Raw genomic sequence first — 14,572 nt, forward strand, 5'->3', positions numbered from 1 at the left:
AAATGATTTCCTGGAACAAAATGGGTACAGAACTCGGTACCCAAACCACTTGTCTCTGAGTCTTCTTCACTGCTCAACCTTAACTTTCTTCTGTGTGGTCCCCCAGCCTGTAGGGACTGGTTACGCTTCAAGAACTGGACAAGTGGCTGCTCTGCCCTGCCGTGATGATCCTAAATTTGGCTTCCTTACTATAGGAAGAATTACGGAGAGGTCTAAAATGTGTTCTTTGGTGAACTGGAATCCACATTTGAAATAGTGAAAACAGGCACGTTCCTCAGTAACACACAAAATTAGGGCAAGACAGAAAAGAATCATGCAGTTGGCTTAGTGAAAAATCAAGCAGCAGTTCCTAAGAGTTGTAAAAGCTCAGCTTCTCCTCTCTACTTCTGTTAGAGTTTCAGAGAGTCCAGGTGTATGGAGTACATTAATCAATCAACCAAAGGAATTTATATTTGATCTATTCAGACCAATCTATCAGTTGTATTTATTGTGTTGCTTGCACAGCAGATTATTAAGTGCTTGAAAGAGTACAATACAACAGAACAGGAAACAAATTCCCTGCCCACAAGAAGCTTAAATAGTGCTAGAGGGGGAATTACTTGCTTTTGCAGCTCTGAGACAAGAGCATTAGTAGAATGAGGTAGAGAGGGGTGTAGTGGGGAAATGCTGAACAACCAGAAGAATGCAGCCAATAGAAAGCCTCTGGGCCTCTTGAGAAATATTCAATTAGGAGCATTCCCAGTCATTCATAACAACAGATGGCACTGGCCTGGTCCAGATGGAACTGAAATCATCAAGTTGGAGTGGACCTTCTTTGTCCACCACAGCTCAATCTGGGTCCCAATCCATGGGCTCGAACTAGGACTGGATGGATGTCAGCTTTGGAATTAGTCAAGCATTCTAAATCCCCATGTCTCCTTCAGGAAGTGCAGACAAGAGCAATTCAACAGTGCTTTTCCCAAACAGTGTTCAATAAATACTACTGACTGTGACAATTTAGGGAGTTAAAGAGAATGTTTGCAAAGTTTATCATTTTTGAAAATGTACTTGAAGGGTAAGGCTAATAAGGCTAATAAAGACAAAGTGATGTTTCAAACACAACAGATACAACTTCAGAGATATTAGGACAAAAAAAAAGAGCTAGGAAACAAGTCAACAGCATAAAGCAATTCATTCTCTAAATTCCCAAATCTCTTAATCAGCCAATTTAGCTCAGATGAAAAAGTTGGCTCTCCAGTTGTGACAACTGAATCCAGCCTGGATTTTGTGACTGCATCTGTACTAATCTTTTAACCTGTCCTCTCTCTTTTATAACACAGGTTGTTTTCAAAAAACTAGCAGGAGCCAGACCCAAAAACTTAGCTGTACTTCAGCCCTATTAGAAAAATGTTCTCTTTATACTTATTTGAATGGCCCAACCCATGATTTTTCCACATATTACATCCCTTTGTGGCAGCCACTGCATTACAAAAGAGAAAATTAAAGAAAAATATTTCCACTAGCTCCTTTTTGGAATGCATCTTAACAAATAGGGAATTTTCTTATGGGACCCTGATTTAATTTCTTATCTTGAAGTCCATCTTCCCTCCCAAATGCCATTCCAAGCTGAATATTCTCTGGGTTTCCTCAGAATCTGAAAATGGCTAGTTTCAGTTCTCCTTCATCTTTGTTTTAAACAGAAATGTGCTATCCGCCCCTGGTTCTACCAGATAGGTTTCGAGCCACAATGGCTCAGCTTCTTTTTACTAGTTGGCCCTTCAGATTGTGAACAGTGTGAGACTCTTAAGTGTTACAGGTTGAATGGTGATATTTCTAGTATTTGCATTGATGGAGGAGACCTAAGTTTACTCTCTGGCTGCAAACGCCATTTAAAGGCATTTCAAAATTCACTGTCCCTTTCAAATGCATGAAGCAAAAGTCTACCTCAGACCTCTGTGAGTGTTTAGGGTTTTGGCACAATTTTTGAGCTTGGTCCCTCAGGCATATATTTACTTCCTCTTCCTGCTTGGAGACCAGACTCCCATTATGGGAATAATTATGAGTGAGTACACATGATGAGAGGCCAGTTTCTCATCCTTACAATCTAGGGGGAATGGACAGGATATTACACATGATAAAAATCTGGCTCACAGTCCTCACTGCTCTGCCTCAAATTCTTCTCAAGGTAAATCTCTGAGTTATAGGGTGTGAATTCAGCCCCAAATGAGTTCTGGGGTAGATAGGAAGTTATTAACATATTCCTGATGTTTGACCAGATGGGATAAGAAACATCAGGCATATGTTTATCCAACTTGGATTACCCACCTCGTTTGGGCCAAATTCCCATTCTAGGCCACGCAGAGCTTCTTGCAAGGCAATTCTGGCTCACTGCTGTGATTGTTCTGGTCCCTTTTTTACTCCCAAACATTTCAGAAGCCCTAGAGTTCTCCTCTTCCATTTTTTTTTAGTTTATGACAAGGCCAGCATTTGCTCACCAGGAAGGCTTTCAGTACCAATTTTATTCACATAATTCATCAACTTATTTCATATTTATTAAGCATCCACAAGAGGGCTATTGGACATTGTATTGTTTTTGACATGAGACAATATAAAAATGCATGGTTTCATTTATATTTAGATAGCAGATAGATCATTACTCTCAGAAATGATTCCAAGATAATAGCTTCAAGTCATTTCAGTTTAGTTACAACTCACAAAATATGAACCTGAAAACAAGCAACTAACTATAAAGATTCCCTACGTCACTGGGTAGATGGGGGGGTGGGGAGAGGAGACAAAAGAGAAAGAGAAAGAGAGAGGCGCACAAGAGAAGAGGGCAAACTTAAAACTCCATAAGATTTGGAGAATGAAACTTTCCAAATGGAGTCACCGTTCCTTTTGGAGTTCTGTGCTTCTTCTTCTGTAGCATTAACAGAAGATGGATGTCCAAGTTAAAAAGATACAGATAGTGACATTTAAGAGGAAAAAAAGCAAGCAACACTACACAGAAAAGTAACTCAGATCACAGGTTTTAGTGTTTGAAAAAGGCTGAACTGTGATATGAGTGAATTTTATGCAATCATGGAGTTTGTAGCAGGATGAACACAAAATTGTTGTTCACCAAGCCCCTCAACAATGGGGTGAGGGAGGGAAGGGGGGTGGCAGGGGAAAGCACACACCTACGAAGCTTGAGGTGATAGGTCCAAAAGAAATAAAAATCCAAGCCTTTTCACACTGTGGGTAGGTGGAATTTGCTACCTAAGGAAGATGAACAGGTTCAAGAAAGGATTTCATACATTAATGGAGGAGAGGTCCATAACAGACTACTAGAAAGAAAGTAGGGATGTAGAGGGAAATGTTATGTATGTCCCATGGTAAATCTATGATCTGGGTAGATCTAAGGAAGGAAAACCACCAGACTGCTCCTCTGACCTGGTTAGGAACAGCAAACTGTGTCAGGTAGGCCATTGGTCTGACTGAGTTAAAGTATTTCTTAAGTTATTTTACATTTGGTAATAGATCATTGAAATCACTATAGCATCAAACATTTTCATTTTTCCCAGCATTCTTTCAAAAACCAAACAAATGTTTTGGTGTCTGCACACTAGCACCTATCATTAAAAAGATAAAATATCTCTTTTCTTATTTTGATATGTGTAATGCAGAACTGGATTCATTTTCACTTACGCAGAAGATGTGTACATTTAAGCATAGTTATCCCAAGGTATGTATGAGGCTGCACCTGGCAAACACTACATACAGCCCAAAACGAGCTGAAGGTTGTTACTGAATTTTCTAACTAAGCAGCACTGTGTTCAATCATTCCAAGCTAAAGTAGAAAATCAAATCATGGTAGCTACTGCATTCTTTGGGAAACTGAGAAGAATAATAATAATAATGTTGGTATTTGTTAAGTGCTTACTATGTGCAGAGCACTGTTCTAAGCGCTGGGGGAGGTACAGGGTAATCAGGTTGTCCCACGTGAGACTCAGTGTCTTAATCCCCATTTTACAGATGAGGTAACTGAGGCCCAGAGAAGTTAAGTGACTTGTCCACAGTCACACAGCTGACAAGCGGCAGATCTAGGATTCGAACCCATGACCTCTGACTCCCAAGCCCGGGCTCTTTCCAATGAGCCATGCTGCTTCTCCTGAATGCAATGCCAACACAAACGTGAGCATGCAGAGCAGACTGAAGATCCAGAAAACAGCTGAAGTACCCAACCTTCTAAAGAGTGTTAGACCCCACCCTACCCTCTGACTTCTGGAGCAATTACTTCAACATCAACAATGAGTTACACTTCACACAAATAGCAACACAAGATTACAAACAAGATCCAAGAACCTACTCAGTGCAGCAACACTGAAGAACTGCTTTCACATCAATAGCATCTACTGAGGTTTTACCATATGCAGAACATTGCCTCAATTCCCTCATATTTAAAAGGGGGATTAAGACTGTGAGCCCCCTGTGGGACAGGGACTGTGTCCACTCTGATTATCTTGTATTTACCCCAGAGCTTAGTACAGTGCCTGGTACACAGAAAGCACTTAACAAACACCATAATTATTATTATCATTATTATTACAATAATAATAATGATATTTGTTAAGTGGTTGCTATGTGTCAAGCACTGTTCTAAGCAATGGGATAAATACAAGGTAATCAGGTTGTCCCACGAGAGGCTCACAATTTTAATCCCCATTTTACAGATGAGGTTACTAAGGCACAGAGAAGTTAAGTGGCTTCCCCAAGGTCACACAGCAGACAAGTGGTGGAGCTGGGATTAGAACCCATGTCCTCTGACTCCCAAGCCATGCTCTTTCCACTAAGCCACACTGATTCCTAACTTCAAGGATCTATCTAGCAGGGGAGGTAAGCACTAAAATAAATTACAGGCAGAAGGAAACAATAGAGTAGAAATCTATAAAAATAGGTGTGATGGTGTGGGGTGATGTGTGAGTAGCCATGTGCTTAGGGAGAAACTAAAGTGAGAAACTGAAGTGAAGAAACTGAGAAATGGCAATAGGGGGGAACTAGGATTTGGAGTTAAGGGAAGGTCTCCAGGAGGCACCTAGTAAGTGCTCAATAAATACCATTGATTAATTAATTGGAGGAGATTCATTCATTCAATCATATTTATTGAGCACTTACTGTGCAAAGCACTGTACTAAGCGATTGGAAATTACAATTCAGCAATAGATAGAGACAATCCCTACTTAACAACGGGCTCACAGTCTAGAAATGTGATTCCAGAAGTGGAAAAGGTAGTGGAATTTAGATATGAGTTCTCAGCTTTGCTTCACATTTGCCTGTGGTGTTACTTGGGGAAGTCACTTAACTTTTCTATGCCTCAGTTTCCTCAGTGGCCTGCTGAATGGTCTACTGATGAGGGAAAGAGATCCAGACAAGATGTGAGGGTGTGACAAATAGATCAGCAGAAAGAGAGACCAGGGTGAGGCAAAGTGAGTAGCCTGGTATTAGCAGAACAAAACGTTCAAATTGGAGTGAAAGGATGACAAGGGGTGAGAGGACTGAAGCCAGTGGTCAGGAGTTCTTGCTTGAGGCAGAGAGGGATAGGGGAACACTGGAGGTTTTTGAGGAATGGGGAAACGGGTGCAGCCTCATGTTTTAGGAAAATGATACAGGCAGCAGAGTGAAGTATGGCCTGAAAAGGGGAGAGACAGGAAGGAGGGAGTTATAAGAGTAACTGTCACTGTAATTGAAACAGGAGGTAACAAGTTCCTGGACCAGCTTGGTGGCAGTTTGTATGGAGAAAAAGGGAGAGATTCTAGAGATGGGGAGGAAAAGCCAACAAGATTTGGTGTAGAACAAATATGTGGGTTGAAAGGTAGAGGATTGAGTACACCTTTTAACACACTGAGAGATGGGAAGGATGGTGATGTTTTCTCTAACCTTGATGCAGACAGGGACTTTGCCTGTTATATTGTTAAACTGTATTCTCCCAGCTGCTTAGTACAGTGCTCTGCACACAGTCAGTAAATATGATTGATTGATGTTTTCAACAGTGAGAGGTAAATTAAGAGGGAGAGAGAACACTGGAGGGTAAATCATAATGTGGTATTTGTTAAGCGCTTACTATGTGCAGAGGGTAGATTTACAGTGTAATCAGGTTGTCCCACATGAGGCCCACAGTCTTAATCCCCATTTTACAGATGAGATAACTGAGGCACAGAGAAGTTAAGTGACTTGCCAACAGTCACACAGCTGGCAAGTTGCAGAGCCGGTATTCGAACCCATGACCTCTGACTCCCAAGCCCGTGCTCTTTCCACTGAGCCACGCTGGTAAATGAAGAGTTCGTTTTTGGATATATTGAGCTTGAGGTGGGACATCCATGTAAAGATGATGATGATGGCATTTGTTAAGTGCTTACTATGTGCCAAGCACTGTTCTAAGCACTGGGGGAGATACAAGGCCATCAGGTTGTCTCACGTGGAGCTCACAGTCTTCATCCCTTTTTTACAGATGAGGCAACTGAGGCACAGAGAAGTTAAGTGACTTGCCCAAAGTCACACAGCAGACAAGTGGTGGAGCCGGGATTAGAACCCACGACCTCTGACTCCCAAGCCAGGGCTCTTTCCACTGAGCCATGCTGCTTTTGTACTGGAGGCCAGAGGAGAAAAAGAGTGGTTGGAGCTAGTGAAGTGGAAATAAATAAACTCTCCAAGTGACTGAGTGAAGATTGAGAAGCAATGGGAACCCAGGAATGGACTGAGAGAGACACCCACAGTTAGGGATGGGGAGACAGAGAGACAAAGGAATAACTAGAGAGTGAGAAGGATTGGTTAGAAAGGTAGGAACAGCGGGGCTCAGTGGAAAGATCAAAGGCTTGGGAGTCAGAGGTCATTGGTTTTAATCCCGACTCTGCCACTTGTCAGCTGGATGACTGTGGGCAAGCCACTTAACTTCTCTGTGCTTCAGTTACTTCATCTGTAAAATGGGGATTGAGACTGTGAGTTCCACGTGAGACAACCTGATTGCCTTGTATCTCCCCCAGCGCTAAGAACAGTGCTTGGCACATGGTAAGCACTTAACAAATACCATTATTATTATTATTATTGTTGTTATGAGAACCAGCAGAGGTTGGTGTCTGAAAATCAAGATTTTATAGGGTTTCCAGGAGAAAGGGGTAGAACTCAGTGGAAAAAAAGACAGTCTAGAGGTAGAGGAAGAAAATGATGAATTAGACTCAATTGTATTTGGCAAGAAGGAGGTCACTCTTAGAGGCACTATGAAGTATTGCTTAGGGTGCATGTTGCAATAGATTGTGAGCCAAAAGGGACAGGAAGAAAGGTCAATCAACCAATCAGTGGTACCTACTAAATGTTCACTGTGTGCAGAGGACAGTATTAAATGCTTAAGAGAGTACAATTCAACAGAGTTGGTAGACATGTTCCCCGGCCACAATGAGCAGAGTCTAGAGCGGGAGGAAAACATTAATGTAAATAAATCATTTTGATTATAAAGATTAATTTTATTATAAGGAATAACAAGAAAGAAGGAATGGCTGGAAGTAGATAGTTGTCTTCAGCCACTAGGAAGTCAACAATTACAAAGAATTACTGTATTGTAGAGGGTCAAGGAGGGAGGAGAAGAAGGAGTGGAAGTAGAAGGTGAAAGCAACTTATTTGAGAACTCTGGATAAGAATGATAGACAAGATATAGGACACTAGCTAGATGGTGCCTTGTTGTAAAGGGAAGGCTTTTTTGGCAGAGGAGAGAGGTGGGCATGATTGAAACCAGAGGAGCTGGAGCTATCAGAGAGTGAGCTTTTGAAGATGATATTCAAAGAAGAAGAGGAAAGAAGAGGGGGCACAAGTGTTTTTATAAGGTGTGAAAAGATGTGGTCAGAGGCACAGATGGAGTGGTCAGATTTCAAAAGTAGGTAGAGATTTCTTGAGAGATGGTTGGGAAGAAAGAGAATGTGGTTAGGGTCATAGAAGGGAGCTGGGGTGGTGACGGGGAATTTTGGAGTTGTTCACACCTGATTTCATCTTTGCTGGGCCAGACATGGGAGAATGGATAACAGCAGACTGCCCTAACAGCTGCTCTATGATAAACTGAAATGGGAAAAACAGACACATGGTGGGAAAAAATATATTTTAAAGACTCAATAAACCAAAATCTCAAATAACCATGGCAGTTGGGGGATTGTAGCACATAACATAGCAAATAGAAATGGGATGGTTCTCTAAACAGAGGCTTTCAGGTGATTATTCCACCAAAAAATGAAGCAAAACAGCACTAAATGCAACAGTGAAGCCAGATATGATTTCCCTAACAATGAAGTGAAAGGGACTGTCAATCACACATCTGCCAAGCACAAACACACACACATACTTACCCCAAATATATCACCATTGGCAATGTCATCTTTGGACCTGAAGAATAGTTCTTACTCTCTAAAGATATGCACATACTATAGATACACTCATGAACTACACATAGCTATATAAATCCATTATATATTTACACAAATTTTGATCATGTGAAAGAGTCTTCAAGAGTTAGAACTGTGTGGCCCTGGTGTTCATAATCTTCTCTTTAGTTCTCAGAAAACAACCCTAAATCTGATGGACTGGGGATTTCATTTAGATGCCGGAAGTGTAGAATAGGTTGGTCAGGGTCATACAACACCTGTTCTGTTGCTGCTTTATTATACAGTCACCACATTGCAGCTCTGAGGCTTCGGGCAGCAAGAATGGATTTTCAGGAGGGATCTCTGCCAGGTAATCTGTGAAACTGCTTCTCGGGGACTCTACGGCTCCTTTGTGAATAGACAAAATGCAGCTTCTCTCTAATTGCCTCAACAGTTGGTTCTTGGAAAATCATCTCACTCAAAGGATTTTCCCAAGGCTTTGGTAGTCAGATGTGAGACCTTTTCAGACTTGAAAAATGAATGTAAATATAATCCATGCTGGACTTTTGAATAGATATTCACATCCAATAGCTGTTGGTGTATCTTTGTGATATGAATAGATGCTCTCCACTCTCTTTTCTAGAAGACAAGATGCCCTGCTGCCAAACCACATAGTAATTGGCCCTAATTTGAGCAAGTTTCCCCAGAGAGCTCAAATTGAACAAGCACAGAAGAAAAGTGACCTCACAATTTTGGAAAGGATATTTCTTCCAGGTCTTGTTTGCAATGGACCGGAGAGGTACTGTGCCTCACTATTAGTCCTTTTAGACTCTCAGAGGCCCTCTTTGGAAATCTATTTTCTTATTTGGAAAATTAATATAATAGGGACATTCATAAGGTTGTTGTGAGGAACAACTAACACTGACACAACTTTACAAGCTTCTCCAGTTTTCATTCCTAGATAGAATTCAAGGAGTACAGTCTTCAGTCATTAACTTAATTCCCATGTTTAGGTCTACAGTTCCTGTGAGGAGCAGTCACTTTGATATTTTAATGTCAAATCAAGTCAATTTCAGTCCATCCTCTTCAAATCAGGTTTCATGGCCTTTAGCGTGCCCCGGTATCATTTTTGCATATCCTGCCTACATATCATCCTGGGGTGTCTGTGCTCGGGGGTCTAGTTTTCTCCCATATCAGAGGTTTGGGAAAATCCTACTCATCACATCTGTTACTTAAGGTACCACTAAGGAGCAGAAGAGAAACATCAGTTAAGATGGTCAAGGGAATTGGGCAGGGTATGTGTCTGTTATATTGTTACATTGTACTCTCCTGAGCTCTTAATACAGTGTTATGCACAGAATAAGCACTCAACAAATACAATCGACTAACTGCCCATTTTCCCCAAGGTACTCATGAGACTCAGGGACTATGTCCATGGGGTAGGCAGGCCTAACACCAGCTCAATCAATCAATCAAGCAGTGGTATTTATTGAGCATATAATGTGAACAGAGCACTAATCTAAGTGCTCAGGAAAGTACAGTACAGTAAGGTTGGTAAACATGATCCCTGACAGTTTACAGGGGTAGAAGGATATTCAAATGCATTTTGCATTTTGAATTGTACTTCCCAAGCGCTTAGTACAGTGCTCTGCACACAGTAAGCACTCAGTAAATGCGATTGAATGAATGAATGAATGAATGAATGACTAGGGGAAGTTGGAGAGTATAAGGCTATGTGCGTAAGTGTTGTGAGGTGAGTATCAAAGTGCTTCAGGGGTATACAGCCAAGTTTATAGGTGACACAGAGGGGAGGTCAGGTGGGGGGAATGACTTAATCAGGGAAGGCCTCTTGGAGGAGATGTGTTTTAGAAGAGTTCAGAAGGTGGGGAGAGTAGTGGTCTGTTGGGTTTAAAGGGGGAGGGAGTTCCAAGATAGAATGAGGATTAGGATGGGGGTCAATAGAGTGAAAGACGAGATCAAGGTGCAGAGAGTAGGTTGGGGTTACAGGAGTGAAGTATGCAGATTGAATTATAGGAGGAGATTTGTGAGGTTAGATAGGAGCAGGAGAACTCATTGAATGCCTTAATGCTGATGGTAAAGAAGTTCTGCTTAATGCAGGGGTGGATGGGCAACTACGGGAGGTTCTTGAGGAGTGGGGAGACATGGACTGAATGGTTTTTCAGGAAAATGATCTGGGCAGCAGAATGAAGAATGGACTCGACTGGGGAGACCCAGGAGGAAAGGAGGTTCATGAGAAGGCTGATGCAGTAATAATAATAATGATGGTATTTGTAAAGCGCTTACAATGTGCCAAGCACTGTTCTATGCCCTGGGTGGATGCAAGTTAATTAGGTTGGACATATTACCTGTCCTACATGGGGCTCACACTCTTATCCCATTTTTCAGATGAGGTAACTGAGACGCAAAGAAGTGAAGTGACTTCCCCAAGGTCACACAGCAGACATGGGGAGGAGCCAGGATCAGAAACTATATCCTCTGACTCCCAGGCCCGTTCTCTTTCCACTATGCCATGTTGATTCTCACTTCTCTGACTCCAACTAATTTGGAAAGAAATAGTTCAGAAACCGACATTTACAAATTGTAGAGGCAGTGTAATACTCAAAAGATGATTTTTCCACTACATATCAAGTTTTATGATAAATTGAATCAGGAACAGTTTATCAGTATATTTTAAACCAATGTTTCTTTCTCAGTGAGGCTTCACTTAGAAGGCAGTGGCCAATTGAAATTACTTAGAAGCTGTGAAGATGCAATTGTATTAACCACAGTGGGTAGGGAGCTAGAGGGAACAACCTCTTAGGAAAACCATTAAAACTTCATTTTTCTTTTTCTTGTTTATGGGGGTTTTTTTGGCATCTTTCCAGAAAAACAGGTCCATAGCCTGCATCATTCATGCTGAACTTAAACAATTTCATGGATGTTCTTGAAATATATCTCATGCATATGCAGAATATCCTTTCTTTTTTCTTTGCTATTAATAAAGACTGCTTATATATCAATCTATTTTTATGTGCTGTGTCCTTCTCTTTACTATCATTATAGTGGCTTATGAGGAGAACCGGGCCACTGGTATTAGTCAATGAACCTTATTGAATGTTTACTGTGTTCAGAACACTTTACTAATCACTTCAGAGAGTCTAATGCAGTTAGAAGACATGATCCTTGCTCACAAGGAACTTGCAATCTAGTGAGGGAGACTGACAATAAAATAAGTTACATAAAGGGGAAGCAATAGAATGTATGTGTACTGAAGTGCTCTGGGGGGAAGGAGGTGAGTATCAAAGTGCCTAGGGGCATGAGTTTTGGAAGAATCAAGTGTTCCACTAGACCACAATCTTATTAGGGCATATGCAACAGAACTTGCATAAGCCCTCTTAGAGAAGCAGTGGGGCCTAGTGGATAGAGCAAGGGCCTGGCCTTGGGCAAGTCACTTAACTTCTCTGTGCCTCAGTTATCTCAGCTGTAAAATGGGAATTAAGATTGTGATCCCCATGTGGGGACAGGGATTGAGTCCATCCCAATGTGCTTGTATCCAACCCAGTACTTACTACAGTATCTGGCACATAGTAAGCACTTAACAAATGCCACAATCATCATCACAATTGTTATTATTATTATCACTAAGTGCAGATAGCGACAGTACTTTATGGATCATCTAAACTTGTCTTATCTAAATCTAACAAAGTTCAATTTACCAAGAAGGTCACAACAAGTTTCATACAAATTTCTGTCCTAGAAAGCTGTGTAAATATCTAAACTTTTTGTTTGTGAGATGTGGCTCTACTCCAGAAAGCACATCTGGTTTCTGGAGCAGCTTCACCTACAAGCCAAATGACAGGACAGGATCACTAATACAAAGGTCCCGAAATGAGGTAATCTCTACAATTAAAGGAATGCTCATCACACACAAACTACACTGAGCAAGATACCTGAAGAAAATATAAGTTATAATATAAGAAACAACATTCCTGGATCAGAGTACATAGTGCCCCCAGCTCAGTATTCTGCCTTTTTCCCTGGAATGCTGGCAATCAATGGTATTTATTGAGGACTTACTGTGTGCTGAGCACTCTACTGGACACAGCATGGCCTAATGGAAAGAGCACAGCCCTGCAAGTCCAAGGACTTGGGTTCTAGTCACGGCTCCACCAATTGCTTGTTGTGTAACTTTGGGCAAGTGACTTAACTTCTCTGTGCCTCAGTTTCCTTAACTGTAAAATGGGGATTCAATATCTGTTCTTCCTCCTACCTAGAGTGGGAGCCTCAAGTTGAGTAGGGATTGTGTCCAACCTGATTAACTTGTACCTACCCCAGCACTGAGAACAGTGCTTGCCACAAAGTAAGTGCTTAACAAATTCAATAATAATAATAATAGCAACAACAATACAGTCTAGAGGGGAAAACAGGCATTAAAATAAATTACTGAAGAGGGAATGGGAGAGTATAGGGATATGTTCATAAGTGCTGTGTGGGGCTGTCGTGGGATAAATATCAAGTTCTTAAGGTGTGCAGATCCAAGTGTATGAGCAACGAAAAAGGAGGGTGAATGGAAGAAATCAGAACCTAGTTAAGGAAGGCTTCTTGGAAGAAGTGTAATTTTAAGACCCACATGTTTGTGCCCTTATTTGACACCCAGCCTAATGTTTAGTGATCTACCATCTAACATCTCTAACTTCCCTTCTAGTAACCCACTAAGATCCTCTCATCCAAGCTCATCTTAAACACACTGATATTTTGGGCTTGCCCAACTTTCTTCTTAAAAGATTACACTTCCTTCTCACCTGTGGCTTGAAGAAGTGTGTCCATGTGACTAATAATGATAATTATGGCATTTGTTTAGCACTTACTATGTGCCAGGCACTGTACTAAGCACTGGGGTGGATACAAGCAAATCGAGTTGGACTCAGTCCCTGTCCCATGTGGGATTCACAGTCTTAAACCCCATTTTACAGATGAGGTGATTGAGGCCCAGAGAAGTGAAGTGACTTGCCCAAAGTCACACAGCAGACAAGCGGTGGAGGTGGGATTAGAACACCTGACTTTCTGACTCCCAGGTCTGTGTTCCATCCACTTTAGAACCAAACACCCTCACACTTCCATGGATGTCTCCTCATCCTGGTGTTGGGGGATTTGGGGAAATAGAATTCAAATTCTGCCCTGGATAGTCCCTTCATGATTTTGTAGACTTCAATAAATCAATAAGTCAATGGTACGTACTGAGTGTTTGATATGTGCAAAGCACTGTACTAGAGTGTTCGGGAGCATACAACACGACAGAATTACCGGACATGTTCCCTGCCCATAACGAGCTGTCTAGTGGATGTCTCAATCATGTCCCCTCTCAGGAAATAAAATCCTAATCTTTTCATCTTCTCCAACCTTCTGATCATCTGGGTTATCTTTCTCCTACCCTTTTTCAGCTCTATTATCAATCAATTAACCATGCCTTTCTTAAAATATGATGTGCAGAATTGACCACAGTACTACAGGTACCCCTCTAGACTGTGGGCTCATTGTGGGCAGGGAATGTATTCTGTTTATTGTTATATTGTACTCTCCAAAGCACTTAGTACAGTGTTCTGCATACAGTGCTCAGTATAGACTGTGAGCCCATTATTGGGCAGGGAGCAGCGTGGCTCAGTGGAAAGAGCCGGGGCTTGGGAGTCAGAGGTCGTAGGTTCTAATCCCAGCTCTGCCACTTGCCAGCTGTGTGACTTTGGGTAAGTCACTTCACTTCTCTGTGCCTCAGTTACCTCATCTGTAAAATGGGATTAAAACTGTGAGCCCCACGTGGGACAACCTGATCACCTTGTATCCCCCAGCGCTTAGAACAGTGCTTTGCACATAGTAAGTGCTCAACAAATACCACCATTATTATTATTATTATCCGTTGCCAAATTGTACACTCCAAGCACTTAGTACAGTGCTTTGCACATAGTAAGAGCTCAGTAAATGTTATTGAATGAAATGCAATTGAATGAATGAATGAAGGTTCAGGTGAAATACGGTTTTACATGTTTTCAAAACTATACATTTTTTTGTTTCTTGATGATGCAAGAAATGGTCCTTTGGGCTAGCTCCCACACATTGGACTGTTGATTTTAAGGGACAGCCATGACCTCAAGATTTCTTTCTAAAATTATTCCCACTAAATGTGGAATGAACTATTCAAGGAATCAGTGCAGTTACCC

At 41.5% G+C, this 14,572-nt stretch overlaps 1 protein-coding gene across 4 annotated transcripts in view; it reads right to left on the minus strand.

Annotated features, from left to right (window-relative positions):
* The window catches only part of ANKMY1 (ankyrin repeat and MYND domain containing 1), a 154,273-nt gene that overhangs the window by 11,044 nt on the left and 128,657 nt on the right, over window positions 1-14,572 (minus strand). The gene's annotated exons all lie outside the window — the stretch shown is intronic.

This window comes from Ornithorhynchus anatinus, chromosome 1 (assembly GCF_004115215.2).
Source record: "Ornithorhynchus anatinus isolate Pmale09 chromosome 1, mOrnAna1.pri.v4, whole genome shotgun sequence".
Classification (NCBI taxonomy): Eukaryota; Metazoa; Chordata; class Mammalia; order Monotremata; family Ornithorhynchidae; genus Ornithorhynchus; species Ornithorhynchus anatinus.